We start from the raw sequence: 12,725 nt of genomic DNA, 5'->3' as shown, positions 1-12,725 counted from the left end.
CACCTCACTTAAATGACTGACTGTTTGAAGCCAAGCCTGAAAGATGCCTGATGCTAGTCTTTCTGATAGCCGAGGACCATTTGGTTTCTGCACCACACTTTGCTACAGCACCTTCTAGTCTTGATCGCTTCATGAAGGCAAGCATCGAACAGGACCAAGTCATAAGACCTAATTGTTCTTAGACTGGGGCTTGAATTAAGTGTAAGTCCAAAATCCATTAATATAGCTACAGTTTGTCTCTGGTTCACTTTGGAGAGACGATTATCATTTTTTGATAGAGAACGTTATAAATCATCCCCCTAGGGCACAAGGTAATCCTGTTGATAGTGTCATTAATTTAGCCAATGGCATATAATTTAAAACACTGTTACGGGATGTTGCCGTCCCGCCTCCGGTGTGCAGTCCCTTTCAATACTCAGTACTCCCAAGAGATCCCGATGGGCCCTCTTCCAGATTATTTCCGGAAGATTGATTTCTCAGCTGTATTGCCGACTGCAGGCACCAGCCTCTGCACAAGCCAAATTCTGCCCAACCATGGCTCGTCCAAGTGCAAATATGGCAGATATCCGTTAGATTTTTGCAAAAGCAAAGCATATAGTCATCCTGAGACGGGCAGGAGTCCCGAGGCAACTGGCGAAAATGGCAAGTTCAGGACCTGGCTCGTCGTCAGGCCTCTGCCCGCCAGAAACCCGTGCCAGGGGTGGGAGTTCTACCCCTACCGGCGCCAGGTCCTGCCGGGCAAGGAGCCAACCCTGGGCCCCAGGCCATCGCCCAGTGGGAGGCCTGTCTGCACGGGCAGGGCCCGAGGGGGATGGTCATCACCCAGAACATCCACGAGCTGCCCGCAAGGCCGGCACCACGAACCTTCTGGGAATCCACCGTAGTTTATTTCAAACTCAGTGCACCTCGTGTGGGAACGTGGCCGAGAATTGCAAGAGTGCAATTTGTCCAGCTTTCCCGGGAAAAGGTGCAGCAGAACCTGAAACTGAAGCTGCCGGGGTGCCAGTTGAAAAACTTCCCCTCCCGTGTGTAGAGGCGGGGAGGGGGGCGGGGGGGGCGGAGGCCCACGTGCTGTGCTTTGGAGAAACCTGGATCTGGTGGACCGAGAGCTCACCCGCTGTGACTTATGTCTCGTGGTTTATCTCGCCACCGCCGTGTTTGCCCCTCAAGTGGCTGCCAGGGGAGTGCCTGTGGCCGAATTTAACATGGGAACTGTCATGAGCGGCGCGATCAATAATTACTTAACGCTCTTAGACATTTTCGAATGCTCGGTTTTTTCATTGCAAACACACATCAAACAATCTAAAATATTACTCAAACTACTAAGGGCAAACAACTATGAGCATAAGGGCATAATAACAGCATTCTTCACACATTTCATAATAGCACCATAGTCCCAAATAGCATTGCCTCATCGGTGTACTCACCCCGGGCAGAGTTGGAGAGAGCAGGACTTGATGTCTCCTTGGTTCCTAGCTCTCTAAAACATCAGTGTCTCTACCCGGGTTTACATTGACAGTTTGGCTGGCTCTTTGACGTATTCACTGTCCCAGTCAAGTCTTATCGGGGTTCTCCACGCTTAGGTGACTTGGCTGGCTTTGGGGCGTAGGTCAGGTCTCAGCCCAGACTTATCAGGGTTCCCACATTTTTGTGGTGGCTCCTTGGAGCAGCTGTTGATTTGGGCCCCAATGGTACACTTTATTTCTCCTTTAAAGTGGAGTTTCTTGTGTTTGTTTCTTTGATGTGGCTCAGTCTTGCAAGGAAGTTCAACATCTTGTCAGGAAGTTCTATGGTGCTCCCATCAGGAACCAGCCCAGCCACTGACAGATCCAAGTCTCACTTCCATGGACCCTGAGAAACGCCACTTCCTGAAACCCTTGCCCCTCATGAAGCGGAAACACTTTCTTAATCGTCCGTCCGGCGAGGGAAGAACCTGCTGGGCCACAATGGAGGAGAAGCCATCCTGTGACTGGTGAAAGTGGTAGAAGATCGCAGAATATCCTGTGATCCCCCGCTGGAACCCGACCTGTGGACGAGGGATAGAGGCTGAGAAGCAACAACAGCAAAAAGTACGTGTAGGAGTCAGAGATGGGCAAAGTTAGTGCGTGTTTTATGTGCTTTGAACTCAAATAAGGATACTCTGAAGCTGGGCTGGTTCCTGGGGGTGGGGAGAATGTAAGTAGATTGTCTTTAGAAAAAAACACTTAATCTGGATGATATATTTGCCCTTTGGGGTGTTTGCTATTTGGGAAAAGAAGTATGTATATATAGGAGGTAAATATTGCTATTCTTCAATCTGATTTGTGCACAAGGTTTGGTGGAAATTAAAAACCATTTGATGCAAATAAAACCCAACACTGTTAGGAAAAGCGTTCAGTAGCATATCCTGAGGCTAGCAGGATGGTGGGAGTGGGGGTGGGGCAAAGGGGAGAAAGAAGGAACCCATCACAGGGTTGGATACATAGCCCACCCCCCAAGGGGATGAATAACAGAAATGTGGGTGAAGGGAGACAATGGACTTTGCAAGACATGAAATAACAACAACATTATATCATTGATCAAGGATTCAAGAGGGTGGGAGGATTGGGGGAGGGAGGAGTAAAAAGAGCTCTAGCAGAAAGAAGGTGTTTTGGAAATGTTGATGGCAACATATGTATGAGTGTGCTTAATGCAATTGAATGATGGATTGTTACAAGATTTGTAAGAGCCCCCCCAATAAAATGATTAATTAAAAAAAGAAAGAAACGTGTGGAGACAAGTATAGGCTCGTTCAGACCGAAATACATGAATTATTGATTGGTACAGGTTAAACTCTTGAATGACTGGACACTATTTGCACAAACAATGGGGAGTTGGTGATAGGCCCAACCTTTCAGTAGTTCTCATTCACAAAGGCAGAACCATGGTAACACCAGACTATAATACATGTCATAAAATAACAAGAAGGGTATTAAAATACTAACTATATGGGTACCCTCAAAACAAGAGATCCAAACCAAAGTCCAATGACTGCCAATCCCATAACTTTGGGATAGTAAGTCTCTGCTCTCTCACACCAGGGCATTTTAGCCTTAACTCCAAGGGCATGTATTACTAATTGCCTATCATTTTATAGCTGAAAGAAATTAAGCTGACTTTTGCTTATTTTATCCGAATAGAGTCTCCGCTTGCCTCATGGATCAGAAATGTCTTGATTTAAAAGCAGACAGCTAACCAGGTTAGCACCAAAAATCATTCATGTAGGAGAAGTCTTCTCTTGGCTTTCCTCTCGGTGTAAAAATGGGAGAGAGCTAGACTAAGACACAGAATAAAGGGCTGACTGAGAAGTGCAGACTGCGGGACATTGCAGTGTGAAAATACATCAAAGGTATCGTCCACTTCGGATGACTATAGACGCACATTTGAGGGGAAGCCTCCATGTGCTTTGAAATTCAAATTGGAATACCATAAAAATATCTCTCCTTGGATTTAGACGTCCTACCAGAATAAATTTCAGACATCTCACAATTTAAATATAGGAAAAATGAAACCAGAAAAGGACTCAAAGAAAATACAGAGAAATTATGCAGTAATCTGAGTGAAGAGGCCTTTTTAACTTTACATAAAATCTGTTGTTGTTGTTGTTTGCAGCTAAGACAATTCCAACTGAGAGGCATCCTGTGGGGTAGACTAGAGCTGCCCCACAGGGTTTCCTAGGCCAGGGATTCTTAACTCCTCCGCTTGAGACCCCTTTCCCTGGACACATAGTCACATGTCCCAGCACTGGCAGCAATGCCTCAGATTGATTACGTGCTTAATGTCTTTCTTTCTTTTGGTAGGTGCGCATTCAGAACATTCTACCATCTTGCCAAATATTTTGAGACACTCCTCCCCCGTTCAGTTACACAACCCTGTCTAGGGTCGTGACCCGTCATTTAGGAAGCCTTGTTCTGGACTACAGTCTTAGGAGAGCAGATGGTTAGATCTTTTCTCCTGAGGAGCGGCTCATGGATTCAAACTGTCAGCTTTTGCCATAGTAGCCAAGCGCTTTGCCGTAAGCAACAAACTATATAACTTTATCTGCAGGAAAATAGACATTTTCTGCATAGTAAAAAACAATCATAGATAAAGTCAAGGACAAAAGTGTCAGGTAGATTTGGCGACGGAGAGAAAAAAAGAAGGCAAAGGCAGAAAATAGTTTCAAAGGTTTATCTCAGAGCTCCGGGAGTTGTGCTGTCCTGGCAAGAGGTGGAGAGTTTTATAGCCAGGATCTAGGGGAGGGAGGAACTGGGGAATTTTCCACGGCAACTTTGTTGTCTGCAGGTCCAGGGCTAAGCAACAATGTTCGCAGTCATCTGTAACGGTTATCCTTCTGCACCTGGCCTGGAAGGCCACTGAAGGGGAGGGGGAAACAATCGAGACCCTGAAGAGACAGAAATGTAAATAAATGAGATGTGAAAAGAACTCAGCCTTGCACATAATAAGAGAAGTAGTGGTTTTATTGCATCGCAGGCAAAGGCGAGGAAGTTTGATAATAAACTCTATTGGCTAAAGTGTGAGAAATGGATTCTCATACATGGTAGGTGTTGTACCAAAAAGACATAGGCATGATATGGTCCACTATGCCAGGATTGACAAGTTGAAGAGCAATGGTGTCACATTCATTGTGAGCAAGGACATTTCAAAATCTATACTGAAGTACAGAAAATATCTGTCACTGATAATATTCATGCACAAACCAGGAAGACCAGTTAATAAGACTGCTATTCAGATTTACACACCAACCACTAATGCCAAAGATGAAGACATTGAGCATTGCTATCAACTTCCACAGTCTAAAATAGATCACACATGCACTCAAGATGCAGTGATAATTATTGGTGATCGGAAACAAAGAAGGACCAGTCGTCCTTGGTGATAGGAACAACACTGGAGGTAGCACGACAGATATTTGCAAGACTAGCTAGCACCTTTTTAGGAGCCCTGGTGGCCTAGTGGGTTAAACACTCAGCTGCTTGATGCAAACCCAGCAGTTCAAAACCATCAGCCAATTCTCTGGCAAAAGATAACACGTTCTTACACCTGGAAAGATTTGCAGTCTTGGAAATACACAAGTGCAGTTCTACTCTGTTGTGTTCCTCTGGGTAGACCAGAGAAACAAATCCACAGAAACTCGTATGTATCTAAGAGAGAGTTTTATATAAAGGGTAAGTGTACATTAAGAAAGCATCCCAATCCAGTGCTGTCCAAGCCCATAAACCTGACATCAGCCCATAAGTCCGAAACTGATCTACCAAGTCCTTCTCAATCTCACAAAACACGCGCAATGATGCCGACTGCAGGAGGAAAGCCAAATGAGTGAGCGTGTAAGCATCTCAGCGCTGGCAGGGGTCTCCACACAGCTGCTCCAGCACCCAGGGCTGCATCAGGATAGGTCCATGTGGCTTCTCAGGGATGTCTTGCAGGAAGTGAATCTTACCCACTACGGCAGCCGCACACTGGTCTGACCATCAGAGAACAAGAGACCAGAGAACAAGAAAGGCGAGGCTGACCGAGCCATGTATCTCTCCTCCCTTCAATTAATCCCACAGGTGTTTATGGGCCAGGTTGGCACAGTAAACCTTCACTATCTCATCTGTCCTCTGGGGTTGCTATAGTCTAAGTCAACTCAGTGGCAGTGGGTGAATTTGAGTAATTTGTTATTGCAAATATCCTTTCAACAATAAATAGCTACTATACTTCTGCGTTCGTTCCGCTTCCATTGAGGAGATTTTTCAGTATCTGACAATGTTTCGTTGTTATCTATAACATTTTCAGAGGCTAATTCTTCTGAAGTGCATAGCCTAGTCCTTCCTCCTTGTCTGTTCCTAGTCTGGAAGCTCTGCTGAAACCTGTTCCCTTTGGGTGGCCCTGCTGGTATTTGAAATACCAGTGACATAGCTTCCAGCATCCCAGGAACAAAAGATCTAATGAAGCGTTGCATTGGGTAAATCTGCTGCACGAGACCTCTTTAAAGTGTTGAGAGGCAAGGATGTTACTTTAAGGATTAAGGTGCATCTTACTCAAGCCATGGTATTTTCAATCACCTCATGGGCATGAGAAAGTTGTGCATTGAATAAGGAAGACTGAAGAAGAATTGATGCCTAAGGTCTCTGGACCATTGTCTTGGGGGACACCAAGGTCAACTGGCAAAACTTGGGCCTCCAAGGCAATGGTCTCCATCCTACTTTGGTGAATAGTGACTGGGGTCTTAAACGCTTGTGAACATCCCTCTAAGGAGCAACCACTGGCCTCCTCCTGTCTGGAAGAAAGAAGAGTGTGGACTAAGAGACCACATGAACATCAGTCTCCACAACCTTGAAATCAAAGGAATTTAAAAACACAAAAACAAATTTTAAAAAGCCCTCACTGGCATCCCGTTGATTCTAAATTAAGCGACCCTGTAAGCGAGGCTACAACTGCCCTTGTGAGCTTCCAAGACTGTGACTTTTTAAAAAATCATTTTATTGGGGGCTCGTACAAGTCTTATCACAATCCATCCATCCATCCATTGTGTCAAGCACATTTGTACATTTGTTGCCATCATCATTCTCAAAACATTTGCTTTCTACTTGAGCCCTTGGTATCAGCTCCTCATTTCCCCCACTCCTTCCCTGCTCCCCCCTCCCTCACGAACCCTTTATAATTTATAAATTATTATTTTGTCATATCTTACATTGTCCAGCGTCTCCCTTCACCCACTTTTCAGTTGTCCATCCCCCATGGAGGAGGTTATATGTAGATCCTTGACAATAACGCTTATTTTAATCATTTTATTAGGTGTTCATACAACTCTTATCATAGTCCATACATACATCAGTTGTGTAAAGCACATTGTACATTCATTGCCCTCATCCTTCTCAAAACATTTGCTCTCCACCTAAGTCCCTGGTGGGGACTTAGCCTAAGGTAATATGGTTGTTCTTAGCCTAAGGTAATATGGTTGTTCATCTCTTACCACAATGAAACAAAACACCCCTAAACTTTTTTTTAAATCATTTTATTGGGGGCTCGTACAATTCTGATCACAATCCATGCATACATCCATTGTGTCAAGCACATATGTACATTTGTTGCCATCATCATTCTCAAAACATTTGTGTTCTACTTGAGCCCTTGGTATCAGCTCCTCATTTTCCCCTCTCCCTCCCCGTTCCCCCTGACTATAACTCTTTATGGGAGTAGGAAACCACATCTTTCTCCCACGGTGATGAGCTTGTGGTCAGCACGACACCACTTAGCCCAACCTCCATGCCACCAGGGCTCCCCTCCAAAAGAACTACGAACTTCTCTGAAAAGGATCGCATTAGAGAGTCCTTCGTACAGTGGAAGAAAAATAGAAACAAATTTCAAAAGCATCAAGAGACCAGGCTTACTGCTCGAAGAGAGACTGGTGGAAGCCCCCAGGCTATGACCCTTAGCCACCCTTCAGGTCTGGAAATGGAGGAACACCCTCAAATCTCAGCAAAACAATAGCCCGCTCTCTAATGGCAACAATCATGCCAGGTGTGCAGGCCTTAGAGAATAATCACACATTCAAGATCAAAACGGCAACATTTACCCAAGGAGAAAGTTCAGCCGGGTTAAGAAGCAGGAAAAATGGAAACAGAAAACACAGGGAGGAAGTGGGATAAGTGATGTTACTTTGGGCGAACAGCAATCAAAGACATGTAACAAAATGTGTACGAATCGTTGAATAGCAAACTGTTATGCTCCATAAACCGCCCCCAATTCACAGTAACAGGTTAAAAATGCATGTGCTACCTCTGGTTTTAGAAGAGGAGAAATAAATATCTATATAGTCACATATCCCCTTAAAAAAACTAGAATAAAATATCTATGAAAGAATGTACCAGAAATTCGTGCCATTGCCTGTGCGGAGGGGACCTGAGGGAGAAGAGCCGACCTGCCCCCCAGCTGGACTTCGGGGCCATTATGGTCACTGCTTGTTTAGCGGTGTAAGAAACTGACAAACTTTATCCAGAGGGGCCGTTTGGCATTCCTCCAGAGCCCGTAAGCTTGTCCAATATGTGCTCCATTAAAGATAAGCTTCACTTCTTCTGCAAATCCAGGGTCTTGTTAAAATAAATTTGCTCTAAACCCCAGATCACCTCCAACCTCCAATTCAGAACCTACTGCTGCTGGGGAAAAGACATTCCCCATCCAGGGACAATTGACTTGGTTTATCTCCTAAAGCTTGGTCATGTGGGAAATAACCCAAGTGAATGTCAAGAATGTCTCTTCCTCACGTACCCTGTGGGCAGCTGATAAGAATTGTACAAGCCCCCAATAAAATAATTAAAAAACGCAGTAGAAGCAGTGAGTTCCTAGCTGATCATAATCATGAGGGACCAAATGAAAAACAACCAAGATCATTTACACGGTTAAATGTTAAACCCGTTAGTATTAAAATATAGATGGTGTCTGGCTATCAAAAGATATAGCATCTGGAGTCTTCAAAGGCTTGAAGATAAACAAGTGGCCATCTAGCTCAGAAGCAACAAAGCCCACATGGATGAAGCACACCAGCCTGTGTGATCATGAGATGTCGATGGGATCAGGTATCAGGCATCTAATGGGGGTGGGAGTGGAGTGGAGTGGAGACCCAATGCTCATCTGTAGACAATTGGACACCCCCCTACAGAGGGGTCACAGGGAAGAAATGAGCCAGTCAGGGTGCAGTGTAGCCCCAATGAAACACACAGCTTTCCTCTAGTTCTTTGGTGCTTCCTTCCCCCCACTATCATGACCTCAATTCTACCTTACCGATCGGATTAGACCAGAACATGCACACTGCTACAGATAAGAATCTGCAACACAGGGATTCTGGGATAGATAAACCCCTCAGGGCCAACAATGAGAGTAGAAATTCCAAGAGGATTAGGGGAGGGTGGGGGGAGAAAGGAGGAATGAATCACAAGGATCAAACTATAACCCCCTCTCAGGGGGATGAACAACAGAAAAGTGCGTGAGGGGCAACGGAGGATGATGTGAGCTACAAAAATAATAATCTATAACTTATCAAGGGTTCATGAAGTGAGGGAGGTGGGGGAGAGTGGGGGAAGAAATGGGGAGCTGATATCAGGGGCTCAAGTGGGAAGAGAATGCTTTGAAAATGAGGATGGCAGCATATGTGCTAATGTGCTTGACACACTGGATGAATATATGGATTGTGATAAGAGATGTAAGAGCCCCCAATAAAAGTATTTAATTTTTTAAAAAGATGAATCATGGAATATATATATATGTGTGTGTGTATATATATAGTGTATATATATATATAGAGAGAGACTAGTGAAGACAGCCTTGATTAAAATGAAGATTTACGCAGCACATACCGGTTTCCAGCAACTAGGCTCTTGAGCAATGGAAAACTTTAGAGCTGTACCATTAGACCTCGAGACAAAAATTGGGTGAGCCCACCAACCCAGCCACTACGTTTGTCATGCCACCCCTCCCCCACTGTCATCGAGGCAATGCTGACTCATAGCGACTTTACAGGACAGGATAGGACTGCCCCCTGTGAGTCTCCAATATTGCAACTGTTTACTGAAATAGGAAGTCCTGTCTTTCTCCCTGAGAATGGCTGGTGGTTTCGAACTGCTGACCTTGTGCATTGCAGTTCAATGCATAAGCACTATGCCACCAGATACAAGTAAATCCATGGAGAACATTACAAGCAGATATCGGAGCCTGCCGACGAGTCGAGTCGAATGGTCCTCAAAGGGGGAGTGAGGATTAAGGAAAAAAGAGAGACAGAAAATAATGGGAGGGCAACAGTGAATACTGAAGCCCCAATTCTACATCTTCCTTTTATACATGCAGAAACAACCCGGGGTTATATTTTTCTCATTGCTAAGCAAGCACGTTGGATACACATCAACAACTCTATGTTTTTCCAAACCAAGCATCCTTGAGAAAATTAACCATCCTGATTTCCCAGAACTCGCATACGTCCTTGTTCTTTTTCTTAGTCTCAATGTCAAGCCGCAGAAGCAAACAGCAGATACTGACACCTGGGTCATGAGGCTTCTCAGCCGTTTCAAGGCTGCTTTTTAATGGCCTTCAACAAGCAGATACCTTGAAGCTATTAACAATAGAAACATTAGCCAGTTGGGGGTCAATGTTTTTCTTGGAAAATGTGTATACATTCTGTCATATTACCATATTTTTAAATACTCTGCAAGAATTCACTTTGTGGCTTGAACTCTTCTTGGTTGCACTTCAGACCTCCTGGAATGGCAAGGCTGTGTAATACAGTAGACACGGGGCATATGTGCATGCTGACTCTGAAACATTCTGCCGTGAGAAATGAGGAGGCATATTGGCACACAAATCAAAGTACCATTTTCAGCCTATTTCATGAAGCAGGAAGGCAGAGGTCAGGAGACGTGAGGTCAGTCCAAGCCCTGAGCTGAGACGGTCCTGAAAGACCTTCACATGATGGTCACAAGAACTTCCCTCCACCCTGTCCCCTCTCGCCATTTTCCCCTGGCGCAAGATGGAAAACCGTCTCATGAGAACCCAGCTGCTATGATCTCAGCCCATGACATGGCTCCCCGTTTTCCTCCATGTCTCAGTTTCAAAGCATGAGAAACAAAGGGTGATTACAGCAGAGAAACTCCTGGGAACACAATTCAGAATCTAGACGTGTGCTCAACAGCCTATCACACATATGTGACGGTTTTCACAGCAAAAGATGTGCACTTACTCTCTCACGGAATTGGACCTGGGAAAACTGCTGCACTGGCACATGCAGGGGTATAGAAAGTTTGCGGGAAATGGAATTCAAAGATAAGGGAATTTTCCCCAGGAATTCTTTGAAGCTTCCTTGTATTATGTGTTATTCATATTTTTACTATAGTAATAATGAGAGGGGGTGGGTTAGGGGTTGATTCTACACGCATGAGCCTCAGATCTGATGAGCAGCAATCCAAACTCACTGCTATCTGGTCAGTGCAACTAGTAGCAGCTGCTGTCGTCCTGGGTAGAACTGCCTCCTGTGGGTTTCCAAGACAGCAACTCTTTACAAGGGTAGACAGCCTGGTCTTTTCCCCACTATTAGTAGCAATAGCTCTCGTTTATAAACCATCTACTCAGTATTAGATGCTTTACATAGATCATCTCAATGGTTCACAAAACCTCAGCCCCCTGTCATAGACAAGGGAGACTCCGGCATGCTGCTGCATATCCGGGAGGTGGCAAGTCTGGTTCCGACAAACAATTTAACAACAAAAAGATAATTAGCCCACCCATAATACAGGCAAAGGACTTGAATAGACATCTCTCCAGCGAAGACCTTCACATAGCCACTTGAAAACATGCTCAGTGTTAATAGCCATCAGAGAAATTTGAATCAAAAATCACAATGAGTCACCATTTCACTCTCACTTAGAAAGCTAAGATAAAACCCCAAGGAGATAGTAGCAAGTATTGGTGAGGATGTGGGGAAATTGGAATCCTGATCTATTGCTGGTGGGAGTGCACAGCTATTCTGGAAAACGCTGTGTAGTTCCTCAAGGCACTAAAAAAAGCCCTGCTATATGACCCAATAGTTCCACTCCTCAGTATCTACCTCCGCAAACATTGGAAGCAGAGAGAGAAAGGGAGACCAGTACACTAAAGGTCATCGCAGCACTATTCACAATAGCCTACACGTGGGAATGACCTGAGGGCTCATCAACAGATGAATGCATACGCAGAGCGCGGTACATGCATACAATGCAATACTACTCAGCCATCGGGGGAAATGCAGTCTGGACACAGGCTCTGCTGTGGTGGAGCTTGAAGAGTTTATGCTGAGTGAGATAAGCCAATTAGGAGAGGACGACTATGATCTCACCTATATTTTAAAAAAAAAGAAGAAAACGCAAACGTTTTGAGATTAGAATGCATTAATGGTGATCAGGGACAGAAGGGGAGTTGTTGCTTATGCAGTATTGGGTTTATGTGTGTGGTGATGGAAATATCACAGTGATTAAGCATATAGTCGCACAGCTGATTATTGTAAATGCTGTCAAGAAGGTGTCCATACACCTGTGAAAAGTTGAGCTGGCAAAAGTTGTTTGATAGATATGTTTATAACAATGACAAAAAAGATGAAAACGTAGCTGCTAAGGTTGCTTATGTTCAACCAAATAGCTCACGGGATTTGGTTCCTTAGTCGGAAGGTTTAGGGTCCTGGTGGCATGGGACACCCAGTCTCTAGGGCTTTTGTCCTGCCTTCTAGTTCATTATATGGCGTCTAGGATCTTAAGCGCTTGCGAAGGATTGTCTAAGGCACAGCCAATTGTCTCTATTTGCCTGGAGCAGCGGAGGAAGGGGACTGAGAACTAGGAGGGTGTGCGTCTAGCCCATGCCTCCACGAATCTAGAACTGAATGATACTCATCTACCATTACCAAACATTTTACTAAACGATCCTATGGAAGGATCCTCATGAAAATGGGAAGATCGCAGAACAGAATTCCAAAATCTTGATGACTTCAGACTTTCTGGAATTAGGGAGGTTGGATGAACCCCTGAAACTATCACCCTGAGATAATCTCCAAAGACTAGAGAAAATCTATTCTCTGAAGTCTTCTTAAAACTAGTTTAGCTTAACTAGTACAAACATTATGAACTTGCTGGAGCTACACAGTTCATGGAAAATTTGACCCAACCTGAAATTATTCTAGGTGCAAGTATTTCTTGCTTGTTCCAAATCCT

The 12,725-nt window shown here is 44.5% G+C and overlaps 1 pseudogene; it reads left to right on the top strand.

The window, feature by feature from the left end:
* Nucleotides 1-456: 456 nt before the first annotated feature.
* LOC101647988 lies at nucleotides 457-1,909 on the top strand (annotated as a pseudogene).
* The last annotated feature ends 10,816 nt before the right edge of the window (nucleotides 1,910-12,725 follow it).

The sequence above is a fragment of the Echinops telfairi genome, unplaced genomic scaffold (assembly GCF_000313985.2).
Source record: "Echinops telfairi isolate 266 unplaced genomic scaffold, ASM31398v2 ScPeMD7_1;HRSCAF=3_0, whole genome shotgun sequence".
Lineage (NCBI taxonomy): Eukaryota > Metazoa > Chordata > Mammalia > Afrosoricida > Tenrecidae > Echinops > Echinops telfairi.
The sequence above is the reverse complement of the archived record's forward strand: the minus strand, read 5'-3'. Positions and strand labels throughout refer to the sequence as shown.